The sequence below is a fragment of the Nicotiana sylvestris genome, chromosome 10 (assembly GCF_000393655.2).
Source record: "Nicotiana sylvestris chromosome 10, ASM39365v2, whole genome shotgun sequence".
Classification (NCBI taxonomy): Eukaryota; Viridiplantae; Streptophyta; class Magnoliopsida; order Solanales; family Solanaceae; genus Nicotiana; species Nicotiana sylvestris.
In genome coordinates, this window is record NC_091066.1 from 33,071,155 (window position 1) to 33,095,844 (window position 24,690).

Consider the following 24,690-nt stretch of genomic DNA (forward strand, 5'->3'; position numbering starts at 1 on the left):
AACTCGAGGATAGATAATACACGCACCGCATCCGTCGTCTATCATTATTCATGTTACATCAGTTTCCGAAATGCGTAAAGTAATGATAAGAGCACGAAGTGAGGAAAAGTCAAACTGTGGGTATCTGACTTATCGAAGATGATACTATCTTCAAGGTCATCATACCGTTCATGGGTGATCGACCGCTTCAGTTTATGATTGGTGGTAAACTTCACATGGTTGATTGTTGCTTCATTGACTCCGTTGATGATCAAGGATGGTGCGGGCAGAGGAGGGTGTCTTTGGAGGGCCTTGGTGTTGTTCTCGTCCGCGGCCGAAGTTAGCTCGTCCTCGGTCGCTCATCAGCTCCCTTAGGTGCCATTGGTTCAGCATGTTCACTACTTCTTGCCATATGGCTATGCATTCCTCGGTTTTTTGACCCCGCTCTTGGTGAAATTTACAGAGGACGTTTGAATTTCGGGTACTTGGGTCGGACTTCATTTTTTTGTAGCCACTTCACCTTTGTGTCAAGCTTCTCTAGTGCGTACATTATTACTAAAGTGAAAACACAACAATTGTGAGCAGATAAGAGTGGAGGCATACCTCTTTCATTTCGCTGAGTCCATGTATGCGGCCTGGACGACCCTTCTGCATGTCGAGGAGATGGTGGTATGGCTGTTCTGACATAGGGTTGATGCATGTCTCGGTTGAGGCGTGGACCTGCCTGATCTCTTCGACCGTCATTACAATGGTCTTTCCTTGACTCTGTTTGGACCGACGTTAACCATTGGGTTAGACCGTTAAGGTCATCCTTGTTTGCTCTCACCTTGGCGCAGTAGGCGTTGTGAATTTCTTCTCGTGTGGTGGGAGGGTATTTCATGAGCCTTCTTAATAACTTTCTGGTTGCTCTCGACCCATTCCTGTTCAACCCATTTTAGAAAGCTGCCACCGCCATCCCTTCTTATAAATTTGGTAAGCTCATTCTTACCCTGTTAAATCAAGCGAGGAAGTCACTGAGTCCCTCGCCAGGCTATTGCCTAACGACGAATATATCATTCACCCTGGCCTCCACCTTCTTAACCCCGGCGTGGGCGATGATGAATTTGTCGGCCATTTCTTCAAACGTAGTTATTAACGTGCTGGTAATTGTGAGTACCAAGTTAAGGCTCCCCCCGTTAAGGTCTCACCGAACTTCTTCAGTAACACTGATGTTACCTGCTCCTTCAAAAGGTTGTTGCCTTTTACCGTTGTGACGTAATGAATGATGTGATCTTTGGGGTCTGTGGTGCCGTCGTATATCTTCAAATACGGTGGCATTTTAAAGGTCTTGGGTGTGGCATGCGGGGCTGCCTCCTCGCTATACGGTTTTTCAACGAATCGGCCGACATCCCGTTTTGGCAGCAATTTTGGGGCGCCCAGTATCTTATCGACCCTTTCTTGATGTTCTCTCATCTGGTCGCAGAGTGCTTTGTTCTCGTTTTTCATTTCTTCCATTCTCTTTAGAATGGCTGCAAGTGCATTATTACCTGCATCAACAGCAGTGTGAGTGTTACCTGTTGGGGGAGCGAGTTGTTCGCCGGTGGTCGCTGTGGTATCCACTTGCGCGACGTTTCTATTCGCCCTTTGAACGGGTTTGTCGAGTATGTTATTTAGAGTACTTGTCAGCCACTCCTCCAGTAATTTTTTCACTGCTGGTGGCGCTTCCTCAGCTGTGGACATGGAAGCTCCCCTTTCGCATGAAGCGGTTACACTTCCATGAAGGGGAGGTGAATCACTCCGCCTGGGTGTAGCATTTGGCATTACATTCTCACCGTCTTCTCCGTCATCCTCGTTGATGGTATTTAAGATGTTGGTAGTGACACCACTACTGCTTTCTGTCTTTCATCTCCTTTTCCTGTCATTGTTAGTTCGTGCAAACGAGGAAAAGATGGCTGTTCTTTTTTATGATCTAGAAGAAACTAAAATTTTAACAAAAACCTCCCCACAGACGGCGCCAAATTATTTGACCAAAAAGTGTTAAGCTTTTTGAAAACTAATTAATAATGAAATAGGGAGTGAATCTTAGTTAAACATAATAAATTCTAGATCTTATGTTGGTGAACACCAGCGATATGAACAGTGTACGAGGATAATGAATGTCGGATATGAGTTCAATTATTATCAATGAATGTTATAATAAGAACATGCAATAAATGTAGACAATGGCAATAAATGTAATAAGTGGGAATTTATCACCCCAAATATTATATGACTCGGATGAATCTTCCACCTGACAGCAACGTGGAAAGATGAGAAGTGAGGATGGATAAGGAAACTTTGGATCTTACAAACGTAGATCGAATAACATATATTGAGTAGTGTCGTCAGTGAACAAGACAACTTTTATATATTCTTTACAGTCAATCCTTTATAATGTGCTCTTATCAAAAAGTGAAGATCCTTTTTTTGTTATCTATCTCTTCCTATTTATAAGGAACATTCCCAAGAAACCCTAAAAAGTACAACACAATCCCTTTCTAGATCTATCCTACCGTTATTTATTAACTCCAGTTGCTCGTCCTTGGCAATAATCCTTTTAAGGACGACTCCTCACTACTATGCCGAGGTCGGCCCCGTCCTCGACCCTGTCTATCTATAGTTATCAAGTTGCCAAATTTAGACCAATACAAAGACGTCTATCTCATTTAAGATATGCATGATTAAACTGAGAGCGAGAACGTAAAATATATATACAGTATCCTTTCAAATAGTGGAGTTGTTGCCCTAATCCTCAGCATCAGAACTCTATGGCCTCTTTTGCTGCCACTATAGTATTCAACCAATTGTTTTAACTTCCATCTTTCTTCAATGCCCTCACTCCTTTTATTTCCTTCTTTTTCCTGTCCTCCTTATTAAATGCAACTAATTTATAGCTGGCCAATACACAACAGTGCTTCTCAGCTCTCACTGGAAAAAAAAAAAAAGAAAGAGAACAAAAAAAATCTAAGTTTTTGAACACAATTTGACAAAGAAAATATTATTTTTCGCAATCACATTTGTGCTCACATACAAACAAAAATTAAAGATAACTTGTGTTACACATATTCAATATTTTTTATTTTTACTAATCAAGAAATTAGCTATATAGGCATTTGATACATTTGAATTACAAATAGGGTGTGTTTGGTACGAAGAAAAACATTTTTCGGAAAATATTTTTCAATTTTCTCATGTTTAGTTGGCTTAAATGTTTTGGAAAATATTTTTCTTATGAACTCATTTTCCTCCAATTGGAGAAAAATGTTTTCCTTATCAAGAGAACGGAAAACATTTTCCAAAACTCCTTCTCAACCTTCCCACCATATTCCCCACCCTCACCAACCCACCCCTACACTCGCCCATCCAAACCCACCCCACGCCTACCCACCTCACCCCCTCTCTCCAAAAAGGCTTTTTTTAAAATTTCAGTTATTTTTCCATCACCACCCACCCTGCTACCCCCTGCAAAAAAAATAATTTTTTTTACTTTTTTTTTGTAATTTCGAATTTCTGTTTTTTCATCTTTCGGTTTACAGGTTCGAAATTTTACAAGTTCCAAAGTTATGAGTTCGGAGGTTTATGTGTTTGGAAGTTTACGGGTTTAGAAATTATAAAGTTTACGGGTTCGAAAGTTCACGGTTTCGAAAGTTTAGCAGTTCGGAAGTTTGTGAAATTTGTGAGTTCAGAAAGTTGTTGGTTCGAAAGTTTATGGCTTCATGTTTATTGTATCTAAACTATTTATGAATACTCTTGAGAAGTTATTTTCCTTAATTTGTATACCAAACGTCGAAAAATGAATAAGATTACTACTTATTTTTCAAAAAAATATTTTTCGAAAAATATTTTCCACAAGAAATATTTTCCGTTATACCAAACACACCCATAGAAAGCGTAATATTCAAATCCAAAACTATTGAAGAGAAGGTAAATGATACTTACCTTGATGAGAGCAAACTCTTGCTTGTTGATAGTTCAAAAATTAAAATATTTTAGTACAAAAAAGAATTATAGAATAAAGCGTGAAAAAAAAGGTTAAGAGAAATTTAGAAGATAAATAATGATACAAACGTCAAAGCAGATTGATGAAGCTTCTTGTTCTCACTGTTTTGTCTTTTTACCATAAAATGATGTTAGAGATTCAAGAACATCTTCATCCCAAGCAATTATTGATCATTTCAATGGGGGTATTACAAGGAAAGAGAAGAGGAACCAACGCATATTAAAAGGAAGAAGGCATCTACGGTCTGCATTTGTAAGCAAGAATTGGATACTAACTCATAATTGTGGTATTTAATTTATTTTAGGAACAAAAAAAGGAAGCAATACAAAGGAAAATAGAGAGATTCTAATGAAGTAGAAATAAATGGATAGTATTAAGAAGGAAAAGATAAATCATGTAACTTTAAATTTTTGCTGTTTTTTAGATGAGAAATAAGGATTAAAAAAATTGATAAAAAGGATAAATAGGTTTTCTTGCATATAAGAGGTGCCACATCACTCTTCAATTTCTCTCATTTGTATATATATATTCATGTACTAAATAAGTGATTAATAGGCAATATGTTAGTGGATTATAAAGAACTTTGGATCTAATTTAGAGGTAAAAATAAGTGGGACCAAGCACATACCTCATGCTGCCACCCGTTTATACAATCTTGGGTATCGATATTGTGTTGGGTGAAACTTGTTGATAACAAGTGGCTAAATAGTGAGGTGACACGTGGAACCAAGAACAAGCGGAAGTTGAACAATCGGCATCGATTACGAAGCGCGTAACCAATACAGGATGAATCCCAAAGGAAGCACAACCGATGGCAAAGACTCGAAGGTTTGACATTGGATAGCATTTAATAAGCAGCCGTTACAGAGAATATCTGCATTCAAAGCTAGCCGTTATGCACTCATCAATGACATTTTTATTCTCATTCAAGAGGAGCTTGATTTTAGGATCTTGCCTCCCTAAGAATAGTTATAAATATCAAATTGACAACTCTTGCAAGGACATGACACAATCTGCACACAAAAGCTATAACATACTGTTTCAGGCTCAAGCTAAATAATTTTATCATTGTTCTATATCATTGCCACTGTTCTTGCCCTAGGAAAGACCGAGCTCAGAATCAAGCTTGCTATTTTCTTTGTTTTCAATTATTAATCTTATTTTTGCTCTATTTCCTTATCATTCTCGGATCAAATCGATTCGTTTGTTTATAAATCATGCTAAAAATTTAATTGTATTGTTTTATGGGTAAACAGTTTGGCGTCCACTATGGGGCATAGACAGCTGCCTTATTGCTTTGATCCATTCGTTTATTACTAACTAGTTTTGGTTCTTTCCTTAATAAAAAACAGATATGGCAGCTAATGATGTCAACAACACACATAACGCAGGAACAGACGGTGAACGAGAAGAAATATCCCATCGTGATGATTCCATCAGCGAGACCCGCAACGAAGGGGAAGAAACAACCCCGGTTCGTGAAGGTCAGTACCCTCGGTACGTGCGGGACCCTACTCTTGATGATGCAGATTATTGTTGTAGAGACGGTCAAACTCCTGAGAGAGCAACAAAGAGAATTCATGGATCACCTCTCAAGGCAAGATCGGGTAATGACAGAGTTAAAACAAACATTGCCAGGTACCTCCAATAACGCAAACGGAAGGGCCCCAATTTCCTCTAGTGTTCCCGCAAATAAAACGGCTCAAAAAATTGATGATAACACCCCAAGGGGCAAAGTAAGTTTCAAAGAAATCAGAGGGACCGGTAACGGATCTAGGAATGACAACGGGAGTGATCCTTTCAAAACTGAGCTCATGAGATTCATGAGAAAAATGAACGAACAAATGGATTAGAATGCGAAGGAGTTTCACGCTTGGATAGATTAGATTTACGGCATGCCACAAGTTTTAAAGGGTCCATATTTAAAAAAGTACACGCAATTGTCGTTTAATCCAAGTGCAGAACCAAAGTTAATTCCAAAGAGATTCAAGATGCCGGACACACCAAAATATGATGAGACTTCGGATCCATAGGAACACATCACAACCTATACCGCGACAGTGAAAGGCAACGATTTGGCTCAACATGAGATCGAGTCGGTTCTGTTGAAGAAGTTTGGTGAAACCTTACGAAGAGGGCCCTGACGTGGCACTCCCTCTTACCCAAGCATTCAATTGATTTTTTTGAAATTCTTGTAGATTTGTTCATTAAGGCCCACGCTACATCAAGAAAGGTTCAGGCCAGAAAGGCAAACATATTCAGAATTTTGAAAGGAGAATCCGAGTTGTTACAAGAATTCGTAATCCGGTTCCAGAAAGAAAGGATGTTACTACCAGCGGTTCCAGATGAATAGGCAGCGGAGGCATTCACGAAGGGTCTCAATCCATTGAGTTCTGACACTTCCAAAAAATTGAAGAAGAGCTTGCTTGAGTTTCAGGCAACCATACATGCAGATGTCCACAATCGCATTGAATATAAGGATAGAAGATGACCAACTTGGTTCTTTGGTGTCGTCCAAAGGACGAGGTCACGATAAAAAACATAATGGGTTTAAAAATGACTTTGATGCAGATCGGAGGTCCTCTAGAGGTCGTTTTTACCATACGAGAGGGCCGATTGGCGCAACAGTAAAGGGTTTCAGTCATCGGATAGGCCGGCTTCCGACAGAAGAATGGATCGTGGGCAAAATAATAGGTCATTGCAAGAGAAAGAGGTGTCGGGGTCCCGAGATTCTGCATATCCCAGGTTGTCAAATTATAACTTTAACATCAGCTTCATAGAATTGGTGTTGGCGATGAGGAATATCAAATAAGCACGGTCCCCGAAACCGATCCGATCGGATCCTAACCAGAGGGATCCTAGTTTATTGTGTGAGTTCCATAGGACTCACGGACATAAAATTGGGGACTACCGATATCTTCGCGAAGAGGTGGCAACATTGCTAAAGAATGGCCATCTTAGAGAGTTTTTAAGTGACCGTGTCAAAAACAATTATGGTCGAAGCCGGGACAATGCGGAGCCATCGAAGACAGCAGTAGGGTCGCCTCAGATGACCATCAACATGGTCTTCGGAGGAAATGAAATTAATGGTGTAACATTTTCAGTAAAGAAGAAGATGAAGATATCGGTGACTCACAACAAGAGAGTCCAGGAAGTCTCAGAAGATAACATCACCTTTACGGAGGAGGAAGCTGACGGACTTCTCTTGCCACATAATGACGTTTTGTTAATCTTTCTCAATGTTTTGGATTTTAAAATCTAGCATGTTTTGGTTGATCTAGGAAGTTCATCCAACATCATATAATGGAGAGTTCTAGAGCAAGAAAAATTAACCCGGAACATCATTCCGGCGACAAATATCCTAGCCGACTTTAACCTGACAAGTGTGACAACCCGATGAGAGATTTTGCTATCCACTAACGCCGAAGGTGTAACAAAGACCACCATGTTCGCGGTAGTAGATGGAGATATGGGCTATAACATGATTCTCGGAAGGTCATGGATACGCGAGATGAAGGTTGTGTCATTAACGTATCATCAATTATTGAAGTTTCCAACACCTAAAAGAATTATACAGATAAAAAATTGGCATCAATGGAAATGGATGCGGTAACCATTTCAAGCAACAAAGGGAAATAAACTAGCAAATAACAATTACAGGAACCGGTGCCTTCTCCCTTTCGATTGAAGATGATCAAGCGAGGAGTCATCGAAATCCTATCAGGTACCGAGATCCTTCTAGGTACTTGAAGAAATGGATGCAACTAAGTCAACCACAGAGGAGCTCGAACAAATGGCCTTGCTCGAAGAATTTTTAGAAAGAAAGTTCCATTTAGGAACAGGGTAACTCCCGAGCTCAGGTTAGAATTTATACATTTTCTTAAAGCTAACGTTGACTGCTTTGTGTAGTTGCACTTGGATATGACAGGTATTCCATTGGAGGGAGCGGTCCACAAACTTAGCTTGGATCCAAACTTCCCACCGCAAGGCAAAAGAACGCCTGATAGCAGAGGTTAGGAACATGTTGGTTAAAGAAAAGGTAATCCGACTACTCAATATTGGTTCAATACGGGAGGTAAAGCATCCTGAATGGTTTGCCAACGCAGTTGTAGTACCTAAAAAGAATAATAAATTTAGGATGTGTGTAAACTATAAGGATTTGAGTAATACGTGCCCCAAAGATTCTTTACCATTTCCAAGCATTGATCAAATGATTGATTCGACGATTGGGCACGAGTTGATGAGTTTTCTTGACGCTTACTCCGGGTATAATCAGATTAGGATGAACCCGGAAGATCAAAAAAAACTTCTTTCATCACAAACTTTGGTATATATTGTTATAATATGATGCATTTTGGGCTTAAGAATGCCGGAGTCACTTATCAGAGTCTCGTTAATAATATGATTGGAAAGCAAATATGAAAAATGATGAAAGCATATATCAATGACATGTTAGTTAAGTCTTTAAATGTAGGAGACCATCTAAAACATCTCCAAGAAACTTTCAACATTCTAAAGAAGTACAACATGAAACTCAACCCCGAGAAGTGTGCCTTCGGAGTCGGCTCTGGTAAGTTCTTGGGGTTTCTCGTCTCATAAAGTGGGATCGAAGTAAACCTCTACAAAATTAAAGTCATCGAAGACATTCCGGATCAACTAAGAAGTGTACAATAGGTGCAGAGGTTGACCAGCAGATTAGCGGCTCTAAGCAGATTCATATCAAGGTCCTCAGAGAAGTGTCACCACTTTTTATCTATTTTAAAAAAAAAACGACTTCGTGTGGACTCCAGAATGCCAGCAGGCGTTAAAGGACCTAAAAGAATACCTATCCAGTCCTCCCTTATTGTCAAAATTGGGGAAAGTGAACAACTGTTAAGTTATTTAGCAGTCTCGGAAGTAGCGGTAAGTGTCGTTCTGGTCCGAGAGGATGAAGGTACATGATTTCCTGTTTATTACGTTAGTAAAATACTATCGGGAGCGGAGACACATTATCAGCACCTAAAAACGTTGGCCTTAGCTCTCATAATTGCTTCTCGAAAGCTTAGGCCTTACTTTCAATGTCGCCTAATAGCCATTGTGACTACCTTTCCCTTAAGGAATGTCCTTCATAACCCTGAGTTATCAGGCCGTTCAGCTAAGTGGGTTTTCAAAATCAGCGAGTTTGACATAAAAACCCAGGACTGCAATCAAGTCATAAGCTTTGGCCGACTTCGTGGCCGACTTCAGTCTGGGGTTAATGCCTTTGGTTGCTAAAGAAGCAGTGCTGGTGTCAGGGACAACATCAGGAGTTTGGACCTTGTTTACATATGGAGCCTCCAATGTAAAAGGGTCCGACCTCAGGGTAGTTTTAATCACACCCTCGGGGGAGACCCTAAGGCAGGTCGTTAGTACTGTACCACTAACTAACAATAAAGCCGAGTACGAGGCTTTGGTTGTAGGACCTTAACTAGCTCGAAGACTAGGCTCCAAGGTCATCGAAATAAAGTGTGACTCCATCTGGTGGTAAACCTAGTATATGGGATTTTCCACACAAAGGAAGAGCGCATGTAACAATACTTAAAGAAGGTTCAAACTTTACTTGCACGATTCATAGAATGGTCGATCGTCCAAATTCTGAGGGAAGAAAATATTGAAGCGGATGCATTGGCTAATTTGGGGTCGTCCACAGAGATGAAAAGATCTGATTCTAGTACGATCGTCCAATTGATGCATTCAGCGTTGGATGTAGACGGTTATTACGAAGTAAATTCAACCAACTTAATTTGGGAATGGAGGAATGAGTTCATTGAATATCTCAGGCATGGTAAATTACCCGAAGACCCAAAGGAGTCCCTAGCACTGCGGACTAAAGCAGCTCACTATTGCCTCGTAGATAGGCAATTATACAGGAGATCATTTCGATGACCACTAGCTCGGTGTCTAGGGGCCTTGGAGGTGGATTACGTGATGAAGTAAGTCCATGAAGGAGTCTGCAGAAACCATTCCGGTGCAGAGTTGTTAGTTCTCAAGTTAATCAGGGCTGGATATTATTGGCCCGGATAGAGCAGGGCGCAAAGGCATTTGTATAAAAGTACGAAAAATGTCAATGCCATGCACATTTAGTTCACCAACCAGCAGAACTTTTGCATTCGGTGGTTTTTCCATGGACATTCATGAAATGGGGGATGGACATAGTTGGACCTTTACCACCAGGCCCCGGAAAGGTCAGATTCCTCTTGGTTTTAACTAACTATTTTGCTAAATGGGTTGAAGCAGGTCCATACCAAAAGATCGGAGAATGCGAGGTGGTTGACTTCATATGGGACCACATAATCTCTCGATTTTGAATACCAGAAGAAAATTGCATGTGACAACGGACTGCAGTTCGTAGGTTTGAAAGTCACAAAGTTCTTGAAAGGGTTAAAAATCAAAAGAATTACTTCTTCGTCGTACCACCCGAGTGCTAACGGGCAAGAAGAGTCAACCCATAAGATAATCATTCAAAATCTTAAGAAGAAGTTAAAAGATGCTAAGGAAAGGTGGCCAGATGAGCTACCAGGGGTGCTGTGGGCATATCGGAATACAGTGAAGTCGAGCACGGGGGAAACTCTATTTTCTCTCGTATATGGCTCAGGGGCCCTGATAGCGGTGGAAGTGGGGGAGCCGACTTTAAGGTTTTCTCTCAAAAGGTATTATTGTTGAAGATTCCTATCGATACTGAAAGTATCTGCTGCACTCTTTCTTCCTTCGACCAATTTTTGTCCCAATAGGGTTTTTTTGACAAGGTTTTTAACGAGGCAGCAACGTAAAGCATACTACAAAGGGAAGACTTTAAATATCAAGGCACTCGATGGTAAATAGCTATGTGGATGGTTAAATAATCTTTGGCTCGACGGCAAGCCTCGCCTTCTATTATTCAAAAGGATTATTTAACCGCTCATAAGTTGTTTCCATCGATGAAGCAGTAGTATGAATACAAGACTTCCAGTGTTGGAATTCTCATACGTTGCATTCGAACACTAGGGGGAATTCATGATATGACACCAAGAGTGCCACGAAAATCGGTGATTGTAACAACCGGGATCAATGTCTTATTAGGACCGGGGACTGCATCATCAGCCCCGTAGAAATAAGTTGTACAAGTTAGCCACATGTATTGGCAACTTTATTTTACTTAAGAAAATGAATGCCTATGTACTTTTAAAGATAGAGGGAATAAAGCAAAGTCCTTTTATTTTAATCTTATTTATTATCCAAATAATGAGTTAATTTGATCGTTTGAAAGTTAACAACAACTTCAAATGCTTGTGCCGGAATGAACAGGAGACGTACTCTTCAAGAGCACCGTAAACATAAGGGCCCTCTCATATGAAAACCTCATAGTAAACGGTAGATTTGGAAAGAATTTATGCCCGAAATCGAAAGCTATCGAATGAAAAAATATTTCCGAAGTTTTATCAACTAAACGTAGAAGAAATATTTTTTCCCATAACTTAAGCAAAAAATTATTTTATTTATTAGAGTTCCAAACTTAGTAAAAAGTTTCGGCATAATTACAAAAGATAAAAGAAATTTTTTTACATTATTCTTCACCAACAGAACCTGAAGGGAGAGAAGGATCTATGGTAGAAGAAGGCGGGTCAGCTACCGTTTCGGGGCCTTCATCCTATTCACTCTACCCTTCGGTTCCCAAATACTTGGAACTAGTATTCGAGGAGTCAGTTACAGTAGGCCAAGCAGGAAGATTCTCACGAGCAGTTAACTCTAGTTTCGAGGCTTTGGCAATGTAATCATCAATGTTGGCAATGCCTACTTTGGCTTCTTCCAAAGTCTTCCTCTTCATATGATACATAGCATAGGTCTTCTTGAACACGAGGGAATCTTCTTGATCCTGGAGTTTTGCTCGGAGTTTGTTTATTGTGGCATGGAGCTCATCTCTTTCAAACTTCAATGTGTTGAGCGGGGAATCAAGCTCAACATTGATGGTTGAGTGAAGACGGTTTTGCTCTATGGTTCTCTTAAGACTCTCTTCCATTTTTTCCATCTTTTTCTCAACAACATTGGCCTCCTTGGTTTTGGAGCATAAGTTGGCCTTCAAGTTGTTAATTTATTCCTCGAGGCAGACTCGCGCTAGTCAACGGCAGTCATAACATCATAAAGTTCGGCCCACTTAGCCTTAGCCTCTTGAAGCTTTTTATGTAATTAGGTAGCTTCTTGACTTTGGGCTATTCTATCTTGCTCGATTTCCTATAAGCGAGCCTCAAGCTCGCTCATCTGTGCAACTTTTGCCTCCAATGCCGGGAGGCGCTCGACGAGCTGGTTCCTTTTAGCCAAAAGTCGATCCCGCTCGGAAGCAAGTTCCTATTTATCTAGGATCAACCTTTTCAAGCCCTCAAAAGCAAGAAGGTTGGCCTAGAAAAGGTTAGAATTAAGGTTATTATCGCTGAGTACAAATGGAAAAGAAGATAGAAGGAAGTTAGAATGATACATGCGTCGAACAGTGCATGCTGTTATTTATCAAGCACTCCATAGAAAGGGAGTTTTCCGGTCCTTCTCCGAAGCCAGCAGCTTCAGGTAACTAGCAAGCTCCACCGGCTCAGATAAAAAATGTCACTCTTTCAAAATCGAAAGAGTGTCACTTCTCTTCCCTCGAGGATTTTGGGACGGTGTTGATTAAATGCCCTCCAAGTTCTCGTGGTCGGGACACCGTAGGGGAGAAACATTCCTTTCTTGTATAGCTGGTTCTGGTGGAGGGGATACAGTCGATGCTGGTGAAGTAGGTGCAACAGATGTTGATGGGTACGAAGTTGTTGGTACAGAGGGCGAAAAGGTAATCGGTACAGAAGGGGCGACAGTTAAGGTCGGCTCAGTAGTCAGTAAAAGAAAAAGATCTGGGACTAAACTCCTCAAACCAAGGGTATCAGCAGGGATCGGGAAATGAGAATCAGTATTTTTAACTAAACCTATCTCCCCTCAAAGCGCTTGAACTTCCTTTGATGATGGATTTGCTGATGAAGACCTTCTTCTGCTTTGAAGGGAAGCCTCTTCATCACTGGCTTCTCTTTCATCATCGAGGACCACTGTGACTGTGGCCAGCTCGGTTAGTTTTTTCTTTATTCTTTTTCCTTGGGTCCCGACCAAGGAGGAACGCCTCCTCATCGGTTTCTTATGTTGTGGACTTCGGGAGGAAGCACCTTCACTAGAGGCGTGAGTGGTTTCACGAGCCCTCCTCCGATTAAGGGCACCTTACAGCACCTGTTAGGCCTCCATCGGGTCGTCGAGAACATCGACATCGAGGCACACAACATAACCCCTCGGAAGCCCTATACAAGCAAAGGGTGTTAAGTGATCTGCTTTTAAACCATTAATATTGAAATGAAGAGGAATTCCACTCACCACGATTCTTAGCTCTCCACCCATATTTGGGAGCCATTTCTTTCCACTGATAGGTTTCTGGAGTCGTAATGTCCAGAATTTTCTGAATTCATCGGTCCAGACCATGAACCTGTAGTGGTTCCTAGCAAGTAGCTAAAACAAAGGAAGCCAAAACGAGAAATCCAGTAAAACGAGAAATTATTTCTACGAAGAAAAGAAGCAAATATTTGAAGACTTACAGAAAAGATTCCACGACTCGGGGAAAGCTGGAGTTGTGGTTGGGATGATGTCTGGTGGTAATAGCAACGAACTGTTCCATCCATCCATGGTCATTGTCATTGTCTACACTGGTGAGAAGGGCGTGGTGACCACACTTGCAAAAGTTTAATACTCCCCCACTGATAATCTTAGAGGAGTAAAGGTTCATTATATGTGCAAGAGTCAGGGTTTTTCCGGTCTCACTATACAATTGATGAAGGCATGCCACCATCCATCATATGGAATGGCCCACTTATGTTAAGCAAACCTAGTACCCGTGGCAAGATTCTAAAATTATTGGGTCGAGTCCTTCACTCAACCCCAAAGAGAAGGGACCCAAAGTAAAGGGATACGTATAGACATACGTAAACCCTTCCCGGAGTAGGTAACTTGCTCTACCATATCTGGAACGATAATTTTAACATTGGGATAGTTACAGTCCTCATTCACAGTAGGGATACTTAAAGGACGAATGGAGGAGGGGTACATACGAACTGGCCCAAACATGCGGCTTTGAGAAGTTGCAGATGGGGTTTGTTCTTGAAGATTAGATGAGGTGCTAAGATGGAGTGGTATGATGGTGTTACAGTTGGAGGTTCAGACTCAGGGTCAACCTCTTTGGCTTTGTGTTCTTCAGGCTTTCACCGAAGAGAAGACCGGTGTTTCCGAAGAAAGCAGTGTTTAGACTTGATAGTAAACGATCGGTAAAGATGTTCTTACTGAGAAAGTTGAAGGTTGTAAAAAAGCTCTAAGGAAATTCAGGGAAAGAAAAGGATCGTGAGAGTAGTAAAAGTGAAGAAGTAAAAATGATGAATAGTGAAGAAGATATAGACGGCAAAATTCGTGGTCATGATTACCTCAAAACCCGGCAAAAATACTTGCTGAATCACGGGGCAACATGTGTTCGGAGTATTAAATGCGAAGAGACGTGCGTCTCTTCAAATGTCAGAGACTGTTCGAGAACTTTCCCACCAAGAAAGGAATACTCATCTACTTCCTAGTAACACTGAGTTGCATCACCGAAAAGCAGGAGGACTATCTGTATGGGGTAAAACTTGTTGATAATAAGTGGATAAATAGGGAGGTGACACATGGAACCAAGAACAAGCAGAAGTTGAACAATCGATATCGGTTACGAAGTGCATAACCAATATAGGATGAATCTAGAAGGAAGCACAAGTGATGGTAAAGACTCGAAGACTTGATATTGGATAACATTTAATGAGCGGCCATTACAGAAAATATGTGCATTCAAAGCTAATTGTTATGCACCCACCAATGACATTTTTATTCTCATTCAAGAGGAGCTTGATTTTAGGATCTTGTCTCCCTATGAATAGCTATACATATCATATTGACAACCCTTGTAAGGACATGACATAATCTACACACAAAAACTATAACATACTGTTTCAGGTTCAAGCTAAATAATTTTATCATTGTTCGATCATTGCCACTGTTCTTACCCTAAGAAACACCGAGCTTAGAATCAGACCTGCTATTTTCTTTGTTTTCAATTGTTAATCTTATTTTTGCTTTATTTTCTTATCATTTTCAGATCAAATCGATTCGCTTGCCTATAAACCATGTTATAAATTTAATTGTACCGTTTTACGGATAAACCGATATAGGAAATTTTTTAGTGTAGAAGACAAACATTGCAATAAGAAAATTGATGGGTTTGACAACGGCAACCTAATTAAGGCCTATCTTACCGTGAATAAATTGGATTAGGAGAGGAGCAGTAGTTATTTTCAATCTTAAAAGCTAAGAGAAGTACTAGTTTCGGCACTACTGTAACAGCAAATTGATTGCTAGGGTATTAATTCCATTTTCTTTCTTATCTATACTCTATAATTTTTATTTTTTGGACATACCACCAGTATATTAAGTATGGTATTGATATTTCTTTGGGCTCGTTAGTATATACTTTGATTATATTTATTGTTGCGATATTTTTCATCGAAGTAGTAAAATGGTAGAACCGTAATAATTTAGACAATAATAAGGTGGAATGACTATGATATGATTGGGTTTTAAGGATTAGATACTTGTAAGATTGAAATATATTAACAATGCATGCTCATGTGGTCACGGTGAATTAGCGAAGAACATATTTGGACGTTAATATGATAGCTACTGTTTCGAATCTTTGCTCTTACTTTTAGACATATTTTACTGTGGTTATTATCATTGGGATTAAAGTACTACTTATAGATATTTAATTGAAGATTGAGTTGGATTGAGATATTGGAGTATGTTATACATTTAAATTCATGATTTGTGGTGTACAATAATAATATTTAGCTGTAAGCTTGAAATTAAGGAAAAGTTACGATTTGACTCCGACTAGCATAATTAATATAGTTAATTAATTTTATTTTGCATAGATTGAGGTAATTGGAGGTTGTTTGGTTGGTGTTCTAGATGTCGCAAGGTTGGGGAACTTCCCGTTAGCGAAGTAAGTGAGACTTTAAGCTTTGATGCTTGCTTTTCAAAGCCTGCTTTTAAATTACATTTTGACTGCTTGGTCCATGTATTGGAACGAGTGTGTGCTTGGCAGAATCGATGGTCTTTGACCGTCTTTGACCAGCCACAAATATATATTATTTTGTGAAAAAACTGAAATTATTTAATAAGTAATTTGTTGCGTGGCGTTGCCTCGTGCTATGACATTGGGTCGTTAGAAATTATTTCTTCACTGTCATAATATATTTGGGGCATTGTGTATGCCGCCGTGGTAGATTTAGAGCATTGTGTATGCTGTCGTGAATTTGTTGGGGTGCTTAGTTGATTTCTTGCATTGTTGTTTATGACAGGTCCTTAGTATAGATTGTACTGAGATTAATATATCGTGTTCTTATTGAATATTTGTTTGGGGCTTATTGAGTATTATATGGTGATATAATTTCTACGCTCCTATGTGCTTATATTTTCTAACACTTATTCCAAAGGTGTTTAGAGTGGCCGATCGAGGATTTTATTGGGTTATATTCACGTATAACTCACTCATTACTTGCATGTCCATGGAGATTCTATTGGTAAAGAAGAAACTAGTCGCTTACAAGTTTGCTAGAGTTGATTCAGTTATTGAGGTTGGCCACCGCATTGTTTGTGGAGGCTGCCAAAAGAGTTTTTATTATTTATTCATATAATATCTTTTGTTATTCTTTTAAATGCTCCATGATCTAGTGTGTGATTTGAGCTGCAATTTTAATTGTTGGATTTATTACTTACTTCTATAATTAATTAATAGATTGTTCGGGATGCTCATTTAACTTGTTAAATGATGAGAATGAATGGTTAAGTGTATGAAAAATTGGTTCGGGTGATGTTAGTTGGGTGCCAATTACGACTTGAGAAGTATTTTGGGACGTGATAATTTTACTTTACGACTTTCATTCCCAACACTTTATCTATAGAGTTTAAGTTAGGCATGTCCACGTACCAACATCGATGGTTGTGAACTACAAAAGGCAAAAATGAATCTTAAATAGTTTGACCAAGGCTAAAGCAGAAATTGTCATAATACAAAAAGTTTTAAGTATAGTGATCAACAAAGATGATTAAGCACATAAATGCAAAAGATATATGAATAGAGAATTATAATATATAATTATGTGGATCCAAGATTGCGATCATATGATCAATGAAGTTGGTCTAAATTTTAGAGACCAAAATTTATATATATATATTAGTGATTTCTCCCATCTACCTCAGGAGACAAGAAAATAAATTATATTATACTATTTATGCTCTATTTTGCTTGTCATGTTTACTAAAAATAATTGTTTTAAAATACTTCTTTTTTAGAAAAATAAGAGAGCATTGATTCCTCTGTTTAAAATTTTATCCTACCTTAATAAATATGGAGAGAAAGTATATGATAAAAGTAAAAATAGTAATAAATTGAGATAAATTAATAAACAAAAATAATTTAATAAAAATATATTTTGAATTAATATTTTGTGTGAAAAGTATATAATAGTTACAAGTAAAAAGTATTAATGTTAGACTTGATAGAAGTTGGCGATCAAGATATCAGTAAGGTTGGCCCTAATCAAGACGATCTTTTTCTAGTTTTTACTTTTTAACCACGACAAAACTGTCTTAATGTTGCCTAGGGTCGATTCTACGGTAAAAATCCTTTTTCTCACATGGTAAAATTCTTACAAGTGGAACCTTCGCAGGTGTTTGGACATAAAAATTATAATTTTTGAAAAAAAGTAGTACTTGGAGTTAAGTAAAAAAATAATATTTAAAATTTGAAATTATGTTTGGACATATATTTTACTTGAAAAAGATATTGTAGCTTTGTAAGTGTGAAACAAAAAATTCCGAAAAAGTGGTTTATTTGAAAATCTTATTTTCGAACTAAAAGTGCATCGCTTTATTAAAGAATGTGGACTATAGGATTATTTTGAGCCGAAGCCAAAGATACCGGATTATTTTGGGCATTTTCTCTTTTTTCCCCAACTAAAAACCCTATATCGCCTGTTCAAAGTGAAGAAACAACTGAACTGTGTGGTTTAAACTAATTTCTTTTACTTGTGAGAAAATGCATTCACCCAAAAGTCGAGAAGTTTTTCCGAGTACTCGTCTCGGTGAGGCAAACAAGCTTGCAAGGAAGGAAAAGGTACTTCTTCTTGTGCCGATTACGTAATTTTCATGTGGCGTCTGTATAATTTCTTTGAGTCTCCTCTTTTCTTGTGTTTCCTGGGCCATATTTCCTATAATTTTGTTCATTATTCTGATCGTAAATCAGCTGGACAGGTGATAATCTCTCTTAATGGGAGACATCTGTAAGTAGGACTTGTTTGCTACTCTGTTGGCCTGGGTATTGTTTTAGACTCTTATTATGTCATTTACAGGTTTGGGCAACTCATAAAAGTTAATTGGGCAAACACCAGTGGCTGTATAGCTATGGTTGGAGCTTGCTTTATAAGGAAGAAGAAGACACACTCGGTGAGAGATAGAGAGAGACGTAGGAAATGTATACCAATTTTCATTACTCAAAAACTTACAGAATACAAGAACTCCACTTACTTTATACACTTTATTCAACACTGTATTTCTAACAACTTAATTAACTCCTAACAGTAATTAACGGCTAATTAACAACTACTCTATACAAAGACTTTTATACCCTCACATTATTTAACATTAATGCCCCACAAGCTAGGTGGTGAAAAAATTTGAACACACCTAGCTTGGATTTTAAATACTCATGCTGCACTTTGATTAGTCCCTTTTGTGAGAATATCAACAAATTGATATGTTGTTGCAATGTATTTGGTAGTAACTAGTCCCTGTTGAATTTTTTTCTCTCATAATATGACAGTCGATTTCAATATGCTTGGTTCTTTCGTGATAAACTGGATTTGCAGCTATTTGTATAGATGTTTTGCTGTCACTGTAGATTAGAGCTGTCAATATGGGCTTGGCACGCTGGGCCGACCTAACCCATCCCATGATTTAATAGGGTTGGACTAAGATTTTTAGATGCCATTTAAAAACGATACTTTTAAGCCCGACCCAAGTAAGCCCGTGTCCCATGAGGCTTGACTGAGGTTGGGCTAGGCTGAGTCGGCCTGTGGGCTTAAAAACATATTTAATTAAAAGTATTTTAAAAAAATAGGGAACTAAAAATAACAAGACTAGGAATATTTTTATACGAATATAAATATTTTTTGTTCTTAAAATTTTAGTTATTTCTTAATATTTAACTAATTAATATTGCATATAATTATATATTTAGATAAAAATAAAGATATTAAGACATCTTTGTTTCACAAGAAGATTCAAATGTGCTTGATGACGATGATCTGTTGGTGTTGGATATGCCATGAGCACCTTGAAAATATTTGTGAGTAGTTTGTTTTGAGTATTGACTTTTAATAAATGAAATATTGTCCTCCTTTTTTGTATTTTATTGTAATCTATTAAAACAATATCAAAATTATTAAGTTTTGCAAAAACTTTTTATCCAACAAGCATACTTTTTGACTTGTTAATATATAGGGCTGGGTTGGGCTGACCATTTTAAGACCCATTGAAATAGTGAACCGACCCGACCCGTCAAATGCCAAAGCCCACGTGGGCTGGGTTAAGCTGGGTTGCGATAGCCCGTATTGATAACTCTACTGTAGATATCAATAGGTAATTCGATCCGTGTATCAACTTCTTTTAGCAAACCATAAAGCCAAATTAGCTCAGCTACTGTTGTTGCTAGACTTTTATATTCAGCTTCTGCAGAACTCCGAGATATAGTAGTTTGTTTCTTAGACTTCCAAGAGACCAAGGAGTCACCCACCTTGATTAAGGAGCTTGTGACTTATTTTCTGGTCAAAGGGCATGCAGCTCAACCTGCATCATAGAATGCACTAATTGTATTATTTTGTGTACTAGATAACAAAATCTCTTGCCCTGGCTTGTTTTAATATATTTTAAAATCCTCAAGGCAGCCTCCATATGTGATCTATTAGGTTGTTGAAGGAATTGACTGAGTGTTTGAACTCCAAATGCTATATCTGGCCTAGTTACAATTAAATATAGAAGTTTTTCTATCAATCTCTCATAGGAAGTTTGATCAGCTAATGGGTCCTTTTTTTCTGAGAGTTTTGTCTTTCCAACACAGTCATCATACTGTTTGGAAGTTAGTTTGACACTGATATCAATAGGAGTTATTGTTGGATTGGGCCCAACTTCTGAAATTAGTTCCAAAGCATACTTTCTTTAATGCATAATGATCCCCTGATTAAATCTAGCAAACTCAATACCTAGTCAATAATTTAATTCCCCCATGTCTTTCATTTTGAAGGCGTTTTTGCAGTGAGGATTTGGTCTTCTCAATCTGTTGTAGACTGTCTCATGTAATTAACATGTCATCTACATATATCAAAATTATAGTAACTCCTTCAGTAGTTTTTCTAATGAATAATGAGTGATCAAACTGACTTTGTTTAAAGTTGAACTTCAATAAATCTTCACATTTATCTTTTTTGGCATTAATACTTAATCATGTTGTATTGTTTCTCTTCGAGGTGCTCAAATGCTATTAACAGATAAAGATTGAAGAGGAACAAGGTCCTTTAATTTCTTTGTGGTCATTATTAAACATTTGTACTAATGTGGATTTAAACTTGCTCCCTTTTTAAACGGTTGACTGCTTCCTTTTTATTTCTCACTTACTTTGAAGGAAATAGTTTGGTCGTAAACAGATACAATATAATTAGGCTACAAAAAGTGCTAATGCGAATGATGATAGGCAGAGTTCATATGCCATAAATGTTGTGGAATTAACAAATGGATCCTCAGGTGTGTGTGATATTTTTGTGAACCATAAATTATAGTGCCAATTTGGTAAAGAAAACTATCCAAGAGAACCTTATCTCCAGGATAGGCAATTATGAGTTCGCAATCTTGGACCAGATGCGGATCCAGGATTTAAAGTTTGCGGGTTCCTACCATAATTTTAAATTAATATGCAATAATAACTGGGTTTACAGTTAGATATTTATAAATACTTAGTGAATTTCTTAATATAAATACAAGGTCTACGCAAGAATTACTGAGTTCGCGGGAACCCATATTCAATGCTCTAGGTCCGCCCATGTCTTGGACTCGTTCCCTTCTTAATGAATTTTGGTTTAACGCCTTGATTTTATTTTATTCAACTGTAAAATAAAGTTCATTTGTTTATTGTCTTTTTGGTATTTCAGAAGAGGGTAAAGAGGCAGCAAACAGTGATGCTTATGAGAATAACCCATAGTATATTACTGTTTATGCGGGCAATCTTACTCCTGAGGTAAAAAAAAAAAGTTCGTATACTGAATATAATCTTACTTTCTATTAGTAAAAACACTAACGTTTATGGTCTTTTGGTAGAAAATCCAGAGTGCCCTTGCCCATAATTGCATGTTGATGTCCATCGCGAAATAGTTTCTTACTTTTGCAATGACTTGCTGCTAAACATTTATATTTGTTTTTGGTGACATAGCCTGATCCCCATCGCCATTTTCATGTACTTGGTGCTGGAATCATTAAGGAAGTCTGGATTCAGCCTTTCTTTTTCGGAAAAATCTTTAACATGTACAATATAAATTATTGGTCCATTGCAAAGGGAATACTTGTGCTTCCCTTTTCCTTTATCAATTGTCACTATTATCGACGTTGTTCATCCTATCTCTCTTACTTCAGAGTCCTCCCCTGTCATTCGAACATCCATTAGTGTTGTGCATTAGCCATTGCAATGGCATTATTAATTTCGTTTCTGCCCAATGACTGTAATCCCATATATAAAGTTTCGCGACTTGTCCTCCTCTAATATGTTGCATATATACTATATTTTTTTACATATTAAGTAAGACTGGAATTCAATTTATTTCAACTAATGAAAGCAAGTTATTCTGCGGCATTTGAAGCTGACTAAACAAAAGATTTTAAACATAATGCTTTTTGGAAACCATATTGAATTTTTTCTTCGTTTCTCACCATGTCGGGTATGATCCAATGAAGGGGGGAACGCTCTTAACCAGGTTTTTTTAATTTTAAATGTCGATCCAGAGACCCCTGATTAAACGTAAAGTCCTATGCATCTCATTACAAACCTTGGTGACAACGACTGAAGAAAAGAAATCAGAGTTTAGCATCGATATACTAGCTTTCTAAAAGGGAAAAGACCCGCTAAACAAGCGAATGACGCAGTGCTGATAATTGAATTTGTCCAAGTGAAAAACTATAGTTGTTAAATATTACTTTGTAAATTATCTATCCAAGTGATTAAACTGAAATACCTACTACAAAGGAAATATTGAATCGAAAATTAATAATCTATTAAAATGACATGTTAAAGCACCAAATATGTGACATAACTACATAAATTATTAAAATGGATGAAAATCATGAGATGTTAGAGTTTATTGTAACAAGACAAATAACATTAGGAGTTTTCTTTTCAATTATTTATAAAATCATTTAATAAATATGCTAGTGAGGTAACATGTACCTATTGAAATGGTTGAGATGTCCACAAATAGACTCTACCTTGTTAAAAAGAAATTACCCTATATAAAAGCAAAATTCTTGCTATGTCAGAAATAAATCAAAAATAGCTGAAGCTACATTTTTAAAAATTACACCAAATATTAAAAATATACTAAAAAGAAGAAACTAGATCCAAATTCGGGTTCCTATTAAATTATTTTTTTTGTTATTCCCGTTAAATCATAAGAAGTACATTTTGCTGACCGAGTATCTCTATTTTAGAGGAGAGAGAGAGACTCTAACTTCTCTCTTCAATTATTTCCACCCCCTACTCAGGACCCACTCCCCTCACCACTACGTAAACCTTCCGATCCATCGGATTCCACGGTAGCTCTAATGGATATCGAAGCTCCTTCAATGAAGGACCCCTTCAAAAAAAGTTCTGGAAGACAACCACTTGACAAGGTCAAGCGTCTACCTAACAAATTACCACAAAGTGGAGGAAACCCTGAAAGCCCCATTGGAAGATGATGATGATGATAATACGGAGGAAATCATCCTATCCCATGACCATAAATTGAGAATCTACCATCCGTGGAGTTTCTCAGTAATCATCAAGATTTTTGGGAAGAAAATTCCCTATCAGCTTCTCAAACCTAAGTTACAACAACTATGGTGCCCCAGTGAGCACCTAACAATCATTGACTTGGGCTGGGACTTCTTCATTGTGAAGTTTCAAGAAAAATCAATATGGAAAAGGCCCTACACGGAGGCTCATGGTTCGTTATGGGCCACTTTCTCTCAGTCTGAAATTGGGAGCCTAGTTTTGTTCCGAAAAAGTCTAAGATCCAATCGACGGTTATATGGATCAGGCTGCCCCAGTTACCCACATAGTTCTACAATAAGAAGATTCTAGAACGAGTGAGAAGAAAAGTGGGGAAATTATTGAAGATTGATACTTGCACATTTCCCACTCTCAGAGGTAGATATGCAAGGATCTGCATTCAAGTTCCCGTAGATGACCTCTTAGAACCTCCGTCGTAATTGGAGAACACATGTAACAAGTCGAATATAAGGGGGAGGGCATACTATGTAAGGGGTGCGGAAGGATATGCCACACAACGGAGAAATGCGCAACTACATAGAAATTGGAACAAACGGGGAGGCCGGAATTATCCACGGCGGCGGAACAACAATTAAATGGAGGCAACAATTGGATTACAGTGGAGTTCCCAAGATGATCCAAAAGGAAAGCAAGAACATACAAACCACCAAAAGAAGAACTCACAGGTGAGAAGCCAGATGGACAGAAGAACAGCACTAGAACGCTCGCGGCAAGTAAGTTCGCTATCCTTAGAGACTTGGGGGGCAACGATGAGTGGGGCTGAAATCCTAATGGGTAAAAAGGCCCAGACCCAAAGAAAAGAAAATGGGACCAAGACCACATGCCTAGATGGGCCAACGGAATAGGTTTTGCAATGGGATGGTCAAAAAGATATTGACCAAACTCTAAGGCCTGCTGAAGTTAAATCAACTAACCCAAAATCTGAGCACGTGCCCAAACCCAACTCCTAACATGGGCACAGGAAGCCCACACGCCAAAATCAAACACACTCTTCTTTGAAGAACCACGTGCCCTAAGGAAAAGAGTTAACAACTAACAGTGGGTAAGTTAGACATATATGCCGCTAACCCAAAAGTAATACCTACTAACTTCTCTAAGGGCCATATTATGGGGTCCACGAATTGGGTCAAATCAATAGGCGATAGCCTCAGATTTGAGTAAGGGGAAAGAGAGCTCATCTCTTTGAGAGAGTTACCAACTACGAGCCCCCACTCGCCTCTCCCATCCCACCTTGACTCTCCTATTGACCTGACAGTTCCCAGCGCCTCTAAAAGATTTGTAATGATGGGGAAATCTTGTGCACAAAATCCAACTAAGGCAATTGAAGCCTTAAGAACTAATACAAAAATGCCTTCTATGATTCAATACTCTTCCACATCACTCAACTCAGATGGAAAATAGTCAGAACCAGAACAACATGCAAACTACCCCTCAGACCATGAACCCGAAGGAGGAACCAATGTTTTTAATG

General features: G+C 38.4%; 1 long non-coding RNA gene across 1 annotated transcript; it reads left to right on the top strand.

The window, feature by feature from the left end:
- Positions 1-18,078: 18,078 nt before the first annotated feature.
- Positions 18,079-18,659, top strand: LOC104246046 (uncharacterized). Its single transcript, XR_715879.2, has 2 exons — positions 18,079-18,245; positions 18,481-18,659. It is a non-coding gene; the product is annotated as an uncharacterized lncRNA (long non-coding RNA).
- Positions 18,660-24,690: the final 6,031 nt, after the last annotated feature.